The following is a 15,636-nucleotide window of genomic DNA, read 5'->3' as shown; positions in this document are numbered from 1 at the left end:
GAGCCACCCACCTCAGCCTCCCAAAATGCCAGGATTACAGGCATGAGCCACCTCATCTGGCCCGAGGCCAGTTTTAAATTTAATTTTTCTGCAGGCAAACCCCAGGGTGTCTTGTGCTTAAACACAATAATTTCCCACAAAGGAGCCCTGCCACTGCTCCACTGCTGTGTTAAATACCACCATAATTTACTCGTTAGAATCAGGAATAATCATGAGTTTGTCTGAGTGGTAACAACAGCTTGGAAGAGCTGACTGAAAGATGTGTTTAGGGAACCGGGCTGGGGAGCTGGGAAACAAAAAAGAAGACAGGGCATTGGGAGGGGTAGCTGGGCGGCTTAGATCATTTCTGATTGGGGAGGGGAGGGAGCATCCTACAGAACCTGGGCATTTATTTTATTTTATTTTTTTTGAGACGGAGTCTCACTCTGTTGCCAGGTTGGATGCAGTGTTGTGATCTCGGCTCACTGCAGCCTCCTTCTGGGTTCAAGCGATTCTCCTGCCTCAGTCTCCTGAGTAGCTCGTATTACAGGCATGCACCACCACGCCCAGCTAATTTTTTGTGTTTTTAGTAGAGATGGGATTTCAGCATGTTGGCCAGGATAGTCTTGATCTCTTGACCTCATGATCCGCCCACCTTGGCCTCCCATAGTGCTGGGATTATAGGCATGAGCCACCTTGCCCACTGAATCTGGGCGTTTCCAAGTCCTTAGAAATCACCTCAACATCCTCATTTGACAGAGGGGAAAACAAGTCCAGGGAAAAATTAAGTGATAGGGCTGGGCGCGGTGGCTCACGCCTGTAATCCCAGCACTTTGGGAGGCCGAGGAGGGTGGATCACAAGGTCAAGAGATCGAGACCATCCTGGTCAACATGGTGAAACCCCGTCTCTACTAAAAATACAAAAAATTAGCTGGGCATGGTGGCACGTGCCTGTAATCCCAGCTACTCAGGAGGCTGAGGCAGGAGAATTGCCTGAACCCAGGAGGCAGAGGCTGCGGTGAGCCAAGATCGCGCCATTGCACTCCAGACTGGGTAACGAGAGCGAAACTCCGTCTCAAAAAAAAAAAAAAAAAAAAAAAGTTAAGTGATAGTGTCACAGAGCTTGTAATGGCAGAACTGGGGACAGACTCAAGTCTCCTGATTTTTGAGGCAGAGTCTCGCTCTGTCGTCCAGGAGGCTCTGTTGCCCAGGCTGGAGTGCAATGGCACGATCTCGGCACACTGCAACCTCCACCTCCTGGGTTCAAGCGATTCTCCTGCCTCAGCCTCCCGAGTAGCTGGGATTACAGGCGCGTGCCACCACACTTGGCTAATTTTTTTGATTTTCAGTAGAGATGGGGTTTCACCATATTGGTCAGGCTGGTCTTGAACTCCTGATTTCGGGTGATCCGCCCACCGTGGCCTCCCAAAGTGCTGGGATTACAGGCGTGAGCCACCGCGCCCCACTGAGGCCTCTTGATTCTTTGCCAGGGCTAGATCCACTGTTAAACTGTAATCCACAGTTAAACTGCTGATTACAATCATCCAGTGTGTTCCATATAATCCAACTAGGTCAAGCAGTTTCCAGAAAATGTGGCTATTTTAAGAATCTCAGCCGGGTGCAGAGGCTTATGCCTGTTATCCCAGCACTTTGGGAGGCTGAGGTGGAAGGATTACTTGAGCCCCAGGGAGTTTGAGACCAGCCTGGGCAACAAAGCACAGCTATACAAAGAGAACCAAAACTAAAACCAAAACCAATTAGCTGTGCATGGTAGGGCACACCTGTAATCCCAGTACTCATGAGGCTGAGGTGAGAGGACCCTTTGAGCCCAGGAGGGTGAGGCTGCAGTGAGCTATGATTGCAGCACTGCACTCCAGGCTGGGTGATAGAGAACCTGTCTTGGAAAAAAAAAAAGATCGGGTGCGGTGGTTCACACCTGTAATCCCAGCACTTTGGAAGGCCAAGGCCGGTGGATCATGAGGTCAGGAGATCGAGGCCATCCTGGCTAACATGGTGAAACCCTGTCTCTACTAAAAACACAATTAGCTGGGCGTGGTGGCACGGTCCTGTAATCCCAGGTACTTGGAAGGCTGAGGCAGGAGAATTGCTTGAACCTGGGAGGCGGCGGTTGCAGTGAGTCGAGATTGCGCCACTGCACTCCAGCCTGGGTGACAGAGTGAGACTCTGCCGCGAAATAAAAAGAATCTCTACAGTGAGAGAATTAATACAGTGTATACTTTCTGGTAGAGGAAAATGGTTAAAGAATTCAAGACCAGGCATGATGGCTCACACCCGGAATCTCAACAATTTGGAAGGTTGAGGTGAGAGGATCTCTTGAGGCCAAGAATTTGAGACTAGCCTGGGCAACATAGTGAGACCCCATCTCTACAAAAAATACAAAAATAAGCCAAGTGAGGTTGATGCATGCCTATAATCCCAGCTATGAGGGAGGCTGAGGTGGGAGGATTCCTTGAGCTCAGGAATTGGAGGCTACAGTGAGTCATGATTGCACCACTGTACTCCAACCCAGGGGACAAAGTGACATCCTGCCTCTCAAAATAAAATCAAATCAAGAATTCAAATCTGTTTAGTGAAAACAAACTGATTTATCTCTTTTAATTCTTGGCTCATGGCCAGTGTCTCTCAACAGGAGCCATCTTGAAACCTCCAGGGGCAACGTCTGGAGACATTTTTGGTTGTGACAACTTGGACTGGGAGGGAGTGTTCCTGGTGTCTAATGAGTAGAGGTTGGATTTGCTGCTCAATTTCTGACAGTGCACATGACAGCCTTTTTACTACGAACAATGATCTGGCCCTGAATGCCAGTAGTGCCATGATTAAGAAATCCAGAAATGGGCTGGGTGTGCTGGCTCATGCCTGTAATCTCAGCACTTTGGGAGGCCGAGACAGGCAGATCACCTGAGGTCAGAAGTTCGAGATCAGCCTGACCAAAATGGAGAAATCCCATCTCTACCGAAAATACAAAATTACCTGGGCGAGGTGGCACATGCCTGTAATCCCAGCTACTTGGGAGGCTGAGGCAGGAGAATTGCTTGAACCCAGGAGGTGGAGGTTGCGGTGAGCCGAGATCGCCCCATTGCACTTCTGGGCAACAAGAGCAAAACTCCATCTCAAATAAATTTAAAATAAATAAATAAATAAATAAAAAGAAACCCAGAAATCAAAATAGGAGCTCAGTTTGAACAGGAAGTTAATGGGCCCTTTGACTAAGATGGAGATGCCAAGTTGACTTAAGAATTTTCTAGCAAAAGTATTGTTTCAAAAGGTATGCATTTTTTTTAGGCCAGCCACAGTGGCTCACAGCTGTCATCCTAGCACTTTGGGAGGAAGAGGCAGGTGGATTACTTGAGGTCAGGAGTTCAAGACCAGTCTGGCCAACATGGTGAAACCCCCCTCTACTAAAATACAAAATTTAGCTAGGTGTGATGGTTCCCACCTCTGGATTCTCCAGTGAGGGTTACCCCACGGCAGGCCCCTTCCCCTTCATGTCCTGCCAGGCAAGCCCCTTGGGGAGAGTCATAACTTTTCTGGACCTCAGTTTCCTTCCCTGTAAAATAAGGACCATAATAATACCTCCTTGGGCTGTTGTGGGGGGACCAACCCTTTGCCCCACCACTCCCACCCCGAAGTTGTACCCAGCGCTCACCACAGAGCTACCCTCTTCTGAGTTCTCTGAATCCTCAAAGCCGCCTCTGAGATAGAGGTTGTGAACCCCTTTCCTACAAATGGAGAAATTGAGGCTGGGAGACCAGAGAACTGGACCATGATTCGAACCTTTGAGGGAGGGAGCTACCCTGCAAGGCGATGGTCTTTTCCAGAGCCCTCCCAAGAGCGCTCAGGACCAAGTGGGCACCCAGACAAGTTTTCTTATCTGTCCTGGGCCCCCCGGATCCTAATTCGTCGCTGAGCAAGGCTCTCCGAGTTGGGGTTCAGCCCGCGGCATGTGTGGGAGTGGCCTGTGGGAGGCTGGCTGAGACCGAAGCTCCGCCCAGACGCCGGCGCGGTTGTCAGGGAGACCGGGGAGGGGCGGGGCCAGAACGTGGCCACGCCTTTATTTGGCTCTTTAATGGCACCTTGCTTTCACTGGGCCAACCTTCTCTTAATTGTTGTTAGTTCGTTCCCTCCCCATTTGGACAGAGGACAGAAGCTGACTTGAAGCGTGTGTCGATCAAAGGACAAGCACAAACAGGAGGATCTCGTCCATGATTAGGCGCTGGTGGAGACCACTGTGTCAATTCAGTTCACATACACGTGTCCTTTTTTTTCCTTTCCTCTTTTGCCTTTGAGTACTCTGTATTTTATTAGCAGTATCTATAATTTGTCTCACTTCTCCGGCCAGATCTTGCTTAGGCAAAACCTCAAGCCTGAAGTTTGCAGAAATGACTCACTTGGCGACTAATTCCATTAGGAAAACATTCTTCACAAGAGTTCACAGCAGGATTTCTTTAAATAGAAAACTTCCTCAGTGTACTGAAAACGATTCATTTTATATAAAACACATTTGGATACCGGATCCTCTTTGCGCTTCACTTTATTTTTTTGCTTTGTTTATGTTTTTTTTTTTTGAGAAGTCTTGCTCTGTCGCCCAGGCTGAAGCGCAGTGGAGCGATCTCGGCTCATTCAAACCTCTGCCTCCTGGGTTCAAGCGATTCTCCTGCCTCGGCTTCTTGAGCAGCTGGGACTACAGGCGCCCACCACCAGCCCAGCTAATTTTTGTATTTTTAGTAGAGACGGGTTTCACCATATTGGCCAGGCTGGTCTCGAACTTCTGACCTTGTGATCCGCCTGCCTTGGCCTCCCAAAGTGCTGGGATTATAGGGATGAGCCACCGCGCCCGGGCTGTTGTTTTTGTTGTTGCATACAGACATAGTCAGGGCCACTGTGTACTGTTGTGTAGGTTGTCAACTGAACAAGCGTGCTTGGCTGAGAGCGTGAGAATGGGGCTGAAGTCCAGGTTAGGCTGTGTTCTGCAAGTTGAAAGATAGGGCACCTTCTTCTAATTTGTCTTTTAGAGAGGATGCTTTATTCTGTTTGCATGAAGCTTCTGTGTGTGCCAGCTGTCTTCCTGCGCACGATACTTTTGGTGTCAAAGTATAATCAGGCCAGGTGCCGTGGCTCATGCCTGTAATCCCAGCACTCTGGGAGGCTGAGGTGGGTGGATCACCTGAGGTCAGGAGTTCGAGACCAGCTCGGCCAACATAGTAATACTCTGTCTTTACCTAAAATATAATAATTAGCCTGGCATGGTGGCGGGTGCCTGTAATCCCAGATACTCAGGAGGCTGAGGCTTAAGAATCACTCGAACCCAGGAGGCAGAGGTTTCAGTGAGCCGAGATCAGCCACCACACTCCAGCTGGGGTGATAGGGCAAGACTCTGTCTCAAAAAAAAAAAAAAATGTATATATATATATATATAAAATTGGATACAGTTAGAAAAAAATTTAAAAGTTCTTTGTCATACAGCAAGTACATGTCTTGATCTGGGAAACTTCACGACTTCAAGTAATAACAAGTTCTCTTACATCAGTTAGGGCAAGTTTATAAGGCATAAAGGAGGAAATATTTTGAGCCTTTTTTTTGCGATTGGCTGTTTTACATTAATTTTTTTTTTTTAATAGAGATGGGGTTTCACCATGTTAGTCAAGGCTGGTTTTGAACTCCTGACCTCAGGTAATCCGCCTGCCTTGGCTTCCCAAAGTGTTGGGATTACAGGCGTGAGCCACTACAGCCAGCCTACATTAAGTTCTCTTAAGGCAAATAGAGCTGTTTAAGCTCATTTGTTTATAGACGATTGGTTTAATTTCACTGAAGCATGCTGACAAGAATGTAAAACCTACATTTTCCTGTTTCGTTTATGATTAGAGCTAGCATTTCAGGGGAATCAGGATGACAAGCTTTGATTGTGTGGTTATGGGTGATTGGCCTTGGTGGGTGAATCTAAACTATGGCCTTCATTTTAATGTCTTTCTTTGTTTCTTTCTTTCTTTTTCTTTCTTTCTTCCTCTTTCTTCCTTTTCCTTCCTTCCTTTCTTCCTCCCTCCTTTCCTCCCTTCCTTTCTCTTTCTTTCTTTCTCTCTCTCTCTTTCTCTTTCTTTCTTTTCTTTTCTTTTCTTTCTTTCTTTCTTTCTTTCTTTCTTTCTTTCTTTCTTTCTTTCTTTCTTTCTTTCTTCTTTCTTTCTTTCTTTCTTTTTCTCTCTTTCTCTTTCTTTCTTTCCTTTCTTCTTTCCTTCCTTTTCTTCCCTTCCTTTCCTCTTTTCTTTTCTTTCCTTTTTTTTTGAGACCGAGTGTCACTCTGTTGCCCAGGCTGGAGTGTAGTGGTGTGATCTCAGCTCACTGCAACCTCCTCCTCCCAGGTTCAAGTGATTCTGCTGCCTCAGTCTCCCGAATAGCTGGGATTACAGGCGTGCGCCATCATGCCTGGCCCACAATATGCTCTTAATTCCAGGAAGTGACACAAAAATATATAGCCAATGGGAAAAAGAGGCGAAAGTGTTGAAATGTTCCATCTTACTGCTATTAGAAAAATATGTTGAAACCATGCCCATCATTTATCCTCTTGGGAGCAAGAGACTTATTTTTATTTTTTAAAAATTTATTATTATTATTTTTTCCCAAGATGGAGTCTCACTCTGTCACCCAGGCTGGAGTCCAATGGCGCGATCTCTGCTCACTGAAACCTCCACCTCTCGGGTTCAAGCAATTCTCCTGCCTCAGCCTCCTGAGTAGCTGTGATTACAGGCTTACGCCACCACGCCCAGCTAATTTTTGTGTTTTTAGTAGAGATGGGGTTTCACCATGTTGGCCAGGCTGGTCTCAAACTCCTGACCTCAAGTGATCTGCCTGCCTTGGCCTCCCAAAGTGTTGGGATTACAGACATGAGCCACTGCACCTGTCCAAAAAAGACAGTGATATTGAATGAAGCCTATTTAATAGTATTGTACTAATGTTAATTTCATAGTTCTGACAAACGTGGCATGGTTATTATGTAAGATGCTAAGTGTAGGGGAAGCCAACATGGTCCAAAATTTGCTTTCTTTTGCTTTCATAACAGTGGTGCTGATTCTGCTTGCATGGTGGCCCAGTTAAGGGTGACCTGTCTCAGGCTTCATTGCAGCCAGGTGTCGCCATGGAGGGTACCGTTTGTCCAGTGAAAAATGAATGGTGATGAGGCATGGGATTTCTGGGCAAGGGCCTTCAAACACCAAGTGCGGGCTGCTATTCTGTGCCCTTTCCCCTCCATGGAGTGGAAACAGGGACATTCCTCCAACCCAGCACCAACTCTGCAATGGAGACAGTGCTCCAGGTAATGGCTGTTAAGAGTTACCTGGTGTTCCCTCAAAGATATGTCAAAGTTTTATAACCCTTAGTATCTGTGAATGAGACCTAATTTGGAAATTTATTTGCAGATATTACCAAGTTAAATGATGTCATTAAGGTGGACCCCGATCCAAAATGACTTCATGCTTGGATTTTTTTTTGAGATGGAGTCTTGCTCTGTTGCCCAGGCTGGAGTGCAGTGGCTCTATCTCAGCTCACTGCAACCTCTGTCTCCTGGGTTCAAGAGATTCTCCTGCCTCAGCCTTCCAAGTAGCTGGGATTACAGGCACCTGCCACCACGTCTGGCTAATTTTTGTATTTTTAGTAGAGACAGGGTTTCGCCATGTTGGCCAGTTGGCCAGGCTGGTCTTGAACCTCAAGCGATCCTCGTGCCTCAGCCTCCCAAAGTGCTGGGATTACAGGCATGAGCCACCTCGTCCAGCCACAGTTTAGTGCTTTTGTTTGTTTATTTTTGGAAATATTGGACAAGTGCCTTTTTTTTTTTTTTTAAAGAGACAGAGTTTCCCTTTATTGCCAAGGCTGGAGTGCGGTGGCATGATCATGGCTCACCGAAGTTCTAACTCCTGGGCTCCAGTGATCCTCCCGCCTCAGCCTCCCAAACAGCTGGGACTACAGGTGCACACGACTATGCCTGACTAATTTTTTATTTTTGGTAGAGACAGTGTCTCACTAAGTTGCTCAACCTGGTCTTGAACTCCTGGCCTCAAGCAATCCTCCTGCCTCAGCCTCCCAAAGTTCTGAGATTACAGGTGTGCGCCACCAAGCCAAGCCAGCTTTATTATTATTTCGAGATGGAGTCTCACTCTGTCACGTAGGCTGGAGTGCAGTGGTGCGATATTGGCTCACTGCAACCTCTGCCTCCCGGGTTCAAGCAATTCTCTGCCTCAGCCTCCCGAGCAGCTGTGATTACAGGCGCCTGCTACCATGCCGGCTAACATTTTTTGCATTTTTTTTTAGTAAAGATGTGGTCTCACCATGTTGGCCAGGGTGGTCTTGAACTCTTGACCTCGTGATCCACCTGCCTCAGCCTCCCAAAGTGCTGGGATTCCAGGTGTGGGCCACCGTGCCCAGCCTATTATTATGACTATTATTATTATTATTTTTGAGACGGAGTTTTGCTCTTGTTGCTCAGGCTGGAGTGCAATGACACAATCTCAGCTCACTACAACCTCTGCCTCCTGGGTTCAAGTGATTCTCCTGCCTCAGCCTCCTGAGTAGCTGGGATTACAGGCTTGCGCCACCATGCCTGGCTAATTTTGTATTTTTAGTAGAGACAGGGTTTCATTATGTTGGCCAGGCTGGTCTCGAACTCTTGACCTCAGAGTTGGTTTACCCGCCTCGGCCTCTGAAAGTGCTGGGATTACGGGCATGAGCCACTGCCCCTGGCCTATTTTTTTATACTCTGCTGATAGAGTTTGTGACATAGAACACGAATGTTTCTTTCCCCTGGAAGCTCCTCCTTCATTTTCCTTTTTCCTTTTTGGCTCTCTCTATCTGTTCGGGAAAGTTAACTTTCTCCTGTCTTGGAGTATCCCTCTCTGAGTACTCTATCTTTCTGACTGTCTGCTTTTGAGTACTGCTTTCGAGAGAGAATAGTTGAAGTTGTAAGAGACGTATGTGACAAATTTGGCATCCTGTAAAACCAAGAGGATTACCAGTTTTTTAGAAAGCAGGATGAATCAACCTCAATTATTCGTAAGTAAAATTAGAGTAGTTTCAAGCTGTCATTTCTTTCTGTCCTACACACGTTATTCAAATAAGTTGCTGGAAGAATGTTGTTTCGGTTTACAATAGAGAATTATGGGGACACAAATCTGGGTCTAAATCCGTGAAATGTAAAATGGGAAATTGCTTAACTCTTAGAGGTGACATAGTGTAGTGATCGAGGGGTAGACTGTGGCAGCGGGCTGTCTGGTTGGAGCCTTATATCTGCCGTTTTTTGGCTGTGTGGTCTTGGGAAAGCTCCTTAACTTCTCTGGTCCTGATATGGTTCAGATCTCTGTCCCCTGCAAATCTCATGTCAGACTGTAGTCCCTAGTGCTGGAGGTGGGGCCTGGTGGGAGATGATCGGATCCCGGGGGTGGAGTTCTCGTGGTTTAATACCATCCCCCATGGTGCTAGATACTGTGTGGGTTATCATGGATCTGGTCGTGTGGAAGTGTGTAACACCTCCTGCCTCGCTCTCTCTTCTCCTGTTCTGGCCATATAAGACATACCTGCTTGCCCTCCTTCACCTTTGCCTATGACTAAGTTTCCTGAGGTCTTCCCAGAAGCCAAGCAGATGCCAGCATCATGCTTCCTGCACAGCCTGTGGAACCACGGCTGTACTGTGGGTAAAAGAGCTAATTAAACCTCTTTTCTTTGTAAATTACCTAGTCACAGGTATTTTTTTTTTTTTTTTGAGACAGAGTCTGGCCCTGTCACCCAGGCTGGAGTGCAGTAGCATGATCTTGGCTCACTGCAACCTCTGCCTCCCAGTTCAAGAGATTCTCCTGCCTCAGCCTCCCAAGTAACTGGGATTACAGGTGCCTGCCACCACACCCAGCTAATTTTTGTTTTATTGTATTTGGGCTCTGGGGTATATGTGCACGTCCTGCATCCTGCAGGATTGTTGCATAAGTACATACATGCCCTGGTGGTTTGCTGTCTCCATCCTCCTCACCTTTGCCTACATCAGGCACTTCTCCTGGTGTTATCCCTCCCCCTCCTCCCCAACCCCCGCTGTTCCCCCCACCCCTCCCGTCCACCCCCTGCCACCTAGCCCTGTGAATGTTGTTCCCTTCCCTGTGCCCAAGTGTTCTCATTGTTCCTCACCCAACTATGAGTGAAAACATGTGGTGTTTGGTTTTCTGTTCTTGTGTCAGTTTGCTGAGAATGATGGTTCCTAGGTTCATCCATGTCTCTACAAAGGACACGAACTCATCATTTTTTTATGGCTGCATAGTATTCCGTGGTGTATATGTGCTACATTTTTTTTTGTCCAGCCTATCATCGATGGGCATTTGGGTTGGTTCCAGGTCTTTGCTATCGTAAACAGGGCTGCAATGAGCACACGTGTGCATGTGTCTTTTATGATAGAACAATTTATAATCCTTTGGGTATATACCCAGTAATGGGATTGCTGGGTCAAATGCAATTTCTATTTCTAGGTCCCTGAGGAATTGCCACACTGTCTTCCACAATGGTTGAACTAATTTACACTCCCACCAACAGTGTAAAATTGTTCCTTTTTCTCCACATCCTCTCCAGCATCTGTTGTCTCCAGATTTTCTAATGATTGCCATTCTAACTGGCACGAGATGGTATCTCAATGTGGTTTGGATTTGCATTTCTCTAATGACCAGTGATGATGAGCATTTTTTCATATGTTTGTTGGCCACATATTTGTCTTCTTTTGAAAAGTGTCTGTTCGACCGGGTATGGTGGCTCACGCCTGTAAAAGCACTTTGGAGGCCAAGGTGGGCGGATCACCTGAGGTCAGGAGTTCAAGACCAGCCTGACCAATATGGTGAAACCCCATCTTTAAAAAAAAAAAAGAAAAGTGTCTGTTCATATCCTTTGCCCACTTTTGAATGGGTTTGTTTGTTTTTTTTCTTGTTAATCTGCTTTAGTTCTTTGTAGATTCTGGATATTAGCCCTTTGTCTGATGGGTATACTGTGAAAATTTTTTCCCATTCTGTTGGTTGCCGGTTACTCTAATGATTGTTTCTTTTGCTGTGCAGAAGCTCTAATGTTTAATTAGGTCCCATGTGTCTATTTTGGCTTTCGTTGCCATTGTTTTTGGTGTTTTAGTTATGAAGTCCTTACCTGTGCCTATGTCCTGAATGGTTTTGCCCAGGTTTTCTTCTAGAGTTTTTATGGTGTTAGATCTTATGTTCAAACGTTTATTGTCTTTCTTTCTTTCTCCATTTATTTGTTTTATTGTATTTTAGGTTTTGGGGTACATGTGAAGAACATGCAAGATTGTTGCATAGGAACACACGTGGCAGTGTGATTTGCTGCCTTCCTCCCCATCACCTACATCTGGCTTCTCTCCCCTTGCTATCTCTCCCCAACTCCCCACCTCCCACCGTCCCTCCTCTATTTCCCCCCAACAGACCCCAGTGTGTAGTGCTCCCCTCCCTGTGTCCATGTGTTTTCATTGTTCAACACCCGCCTGTGAGTGAGAACACGCGGTGTTTGATCTTCTGCTCTTCTGTCAGTTTGCTGAGAATGATGGTTTCCAGGTTCATCCATGTCCCTACAAAGGACACAAACTCATTGTTTTTGATGGCTGCATAATATTCCATGGTGTATATGTGCCACATTTTCCCTGTCCAGTCTATCATCGATGGGCATTTGGGTTTGTTCCAGGTATTTGCTATTGTAACCAGTGCTGCAATGAACATTCGTGTGCACGTGTCCTTATAGTAGAATGATTTATAATCCTTTGGATATATACTCAGTAATGATATTGCTGGGTCAAATGGAATTTCTATTTCTAGGTCCTTGAGGAATCACCAGACTGTCTTCCACAATGGTTGAAATAATTTACACTCCCACCAACAGTGTAAAAGTGTTCCTATTTCTCCACATCCTCTCCAGCATCTGTTGTCTCTAGATTTTTTTTTTTTTTTTTTTTGAGACGGAGTTTCGCTCTTGTTACCCAGGCTGGAGTGCAATGGCGCGATCTCGGCTCACCGCAACCTCCGCCTCCTGGGTTCAGGCAATTCTCCTGCCTCAGCCTCCTGAGTAGCTGGGACTACAGGCACGCGCCACCATGCCCAGCTAATTTTTTGTAGTTTTAGTAGAGACGGGGTTTCACCATGTTGACCAGGATGTCTTGATCTCTTGACCTCGTGATCCACCCGCCTTGGCCTCCCAAAGTGCTGGGATTACAGGCTTGAGCCACCGCGCCCGGCCGTCTCTAGATTTTTTAATGATCGCCATTCTAACTGGCGTGAGATGGTATCTCAATGTAGTTTTGATTTACATTTCTCTGACGACCAGTGATGATGAGCATTTTTTCATATGTTTGTTGGCCTCATGTATGTCTTCTTTTGTAAAGTATCTGTTCATATCCTTTGCCCACTTTTGAATGGTCTTGTTTGTTTTTTTCTTGTAAATCTGTTTTAGTTCTTTGTAAATTCTGGATATCAGCCCTAATCCATCTGAAATTAATTTTTGTATAAGGTGTAAGGAAGGGGTCAAGTTTCAGCTTCCTGTGTATGGCTAGCCAGTTTTCCCAACACCATTTATTAAACAGGGAAACCTTTCCCCATTGCTTGTTTTTGTCTGGTTTGTCAAAGATCAGATGGTTATAGGTGTGTGGCGTTGCTTCTGAGGCCTCTGTTCCATTGGTCTATATCTCTGTTTTGGTACCAGTACCATGCTGTTTTGATGACTGTAGCCTTGTAGTATAGTTTGAAGTCAGGTAGCATGATGCCTCCAGCTTTGTTCTTTTTGCTTAGGATTGCCATGGCTGTGCGGGCTCTCTTTTGGTTCCATATGAAGTTTAAAGTGGTTTTTTTTCCAGTTCTGTGAAGAAGCTCAATGGTAGCTTGATGGGGTTAGCATTAAATCTATAAATTACTTTGGACAGTATGGCCATTTTCACAATATTGATTCTTCCTAACCATGAGCATGGACTGTTTTTCCATCTGTTTGTGTCCTCTCTTATTTCCTTGATCGGTGGTTTGTAATTCTCCTTGAAGAGATCTTTTCCCTCCTTTGTTAGTTGTATTCCTAGGTATTTTATTGTCTTTGTAGCAATTGTAAATGGGAGTTGGCTGATTATTTGGCTCTCTGTTTGTCCGTTATTGGTGTATAGGAATGCTTGTGATTTCTGCACATTGATTTTGTATCCTGAGACTTTGCCGAAGCTGCTTATCAGCTTAAGGAGGTTTTGGGATGAGACGATGGGGTCTTCTAAATATACGATCATGTCATCTGCAAATCAGGACAATTTGACTTTCTCCTTTCCTAATTGAATGCCCTTTATTTCTTTTTCTTGCTTAATTACTCTGGCTAGAACTTCCAATACTACACTGAATAAGAGTGGTGAGAGAGGGCATCCTTGTCTAGTGCCAGTTTTTAAAGGGAATGCTTCTAATTTTTGCCCCTCTAGTATGATATTGGTTGTGGGTTTGTCGTAAAAAGCTTTTATTGTTTTGAGATAGGTTCCATCGACACCTAGCTATTTGAGAGTTTTTAGCATAAAGTGCTGTTGAATTATGTCAAAGGCGTTCTCTGCATCTATTGAGATAATCATGTGTCTTTTGTCTTTGGTTCTGTTTATGTGGTGGATTACGTTTATAGATTTGCATATGTTGAACCAGCCTTGCATCCCTGGGATGAAGCCTGCTTGATGGTGATGGATAAGCTTTTTGATGTGCTGTTGGATTCGGTTTGCCAGTATTTTATTGGAGATTTTTGCATCGATGTTCATCATAGATATTGGCCTGTAGTTTTCTTTTTTAGTTGTGTCTCTGCCAGATTTTGGTATCAGGATTATGTTGGTCTCATAGAGAGAGTTAGGGAGGATTTCGTCTTTTCGTACTGTTTGGAATAGTTTCAGCAGGAATGGTACCAGCTCCTGTTTGTATGTCTGGTAGAATTCAGCTGTGAACCCATCTGGACCTGGACATTTTTTGGTGGGTAGATTATTAATTGCTGCCTCAACTTCAGACCTTGTGGTTGGTCTATTCAGGGTTTCAACGTCTTCTTGCCTTAGTCTTGGGAGTGTGCAAGTGTCCAGGAATTTATCCATTTCTTCCAGATTTACTGGTTCATGTGCATAGGTGTTAGTAGTAATCTCTGATGGGAGTTTGTATTTCCAAGGAATCAGTGGTGATCTCCCCTTTATTGTTTTTTATTGCATCTATTCAATTCTTGTCTCTTTTCTTTTTTTTTTAATTTTTAAAAATTGCATTTTAGGTTTTGGGGTACATGTGAAGAACATGCAAGATTGTTGCATAGCTACACACATGGCAGTGTGACGTGCTGCCTTCCTCCCCATCACCTATATCTGGCATTTCTCCCCATCCTATCTCTCCCCAACTCCCCACCCCCGCTGTCCCTCCCCTGTTTCCCCCCTATAGACCCCAGTGTGTGATGCTCCCCTCCCTGTGTCCATGTGTTTTCATTGTTCAACACCCACCTATGAGTGAGAACATGCAGTGTTTGATTTTCTGCTCTTGTGTCAGTTTGCTGAGAATGATGGTTTCCAGCTTCATCCAAGTCCTGGCAAAAGACACTAACACATCGTTTTTGATGGCTGCATAGTATTCCATGATGTATATGTGCCACATTTTCCCTGTCCAGTCTATCATCGATGGGCATTTGGGTTTGTTCCAGGTATTTGCTATTGTAAACAGTGCTGCAATGAACATTCATGTGCATGTGTCCTTATAGTAGAACAATTTATAATCCTTTGGATATATACCCAGTAATGGTATTGCTGGGTCAAATGGAATTTCTATTTCTAGGTCCTTGAGGAATCGCCACACTGTCTTCCACAATGGTTGAACTAATTTACACTCCCACCAACAGTGTAAAAGTGTTCCTATTTCTCCACATCCTCTCCAGCATCTGTTGTCTCCAGATTTTTTAATGATTATCATTCTAACTGGCATGAGATGTTATCTCAATGTAGTTTTGATTTGCATTTCTCTAATGACCAGTGATGATGAGCATTTTTTCATATGTTTGTTGGCCTCATGTATGTCTTCTTTTGTAAAGTGTCTGTTCATGTCCTTTGCCCACTTTTGAATAGGCTTGTTTGCTTTTTTATTGTAAATCTGTTTTAGTTCTTTGTAGATTCTGGATATCAACTCTTTGCCAGATGGGTAGATTGCAAAATTTTTATCCCATTCTGTTGGTTGCCAAGTCACTCTAACGACTGTTTCTTTTGCTGTGCAGAGGCCCTGGAGTTTAATTAGGTCCCATTTATCTATTTTGGCTTTTGTTGCCAATGCTTTTGGTGTTTTGGTCATGAAGTCCTTGCCTACGCCTATGTCCTGAATGGTTTTGCGTAGGTTTTCTTCTAGGGTTTTTAGGGTGTTAGGTCTTCTTTTCTTTTTTATTAGTCTAGCTAGGGGTCTGTCTATTTTGTTGATCTTTTCAAAAAACCAGCTCCGGGATTTATTGATTTTTTTTGAAGGGTTTTTTGTGTTTCTATCTCCTTCAGTTCTGCTCTGATCTTAGCTATTTCTTGTCTTCTGCTTGCTTTTGAGTTTTTTTGACCTTCCTCCTCTAGCTCTTTCAATTTTGATGATAGGGTGTCGATTTTACATCTTTCCTTGTTTCTCATGTGGGCAT

General features: G+C 45.0%; 1 protein-coding gene across 1 annotated transcript in view; it reads right to left on the bottom strand.

The window, feature by feature from the left end:
- The window catches only part of CCDC130 (coiled-coil domain containing 130), a 25,973-nt gene extending 22,034 nt beyond the window's left edge, over positions 1-3,939 (bottom strand). The window contains exons 1-2 of the mRNA XM_032265712.1: positions 3,794-3,939; positions 3,437-3,547 (exon numbers count right to left, since the gene is read on the bottom strand). The gene's annotated coding sequence lies outside the window, so the exon portion shown is untranslated. The remainder of the gene's footprint in view (positions 1-3,436; positions 3,548-3,793) is intronic.
- Between the last annotated feature and the right edge of the window lie 11,697 nt (positions 3,940-15,636).

This window comes from Sapajus apella, unplaced genomic scaffold (genome assembly GCF_009761245.1).
Source record: "Sapajus apella isolate SASKATOON/1434 unplaced genomic scaffold, GSC_monkey_1.0 scaffold152, whole genome shotgun sequence".
In the NCBI taxonomy this organism is placed as follows: domain Eukaryota; kingdom Metazoa; phylum Chordata; class Mammalia; order Primates; family Cebidae; genus Sapajus; species Sapajus apella.
Note: the sequence above shows the minus strand (reverse complement) of the source record. Positions and strands in the feature narration are given on the sequence as shown.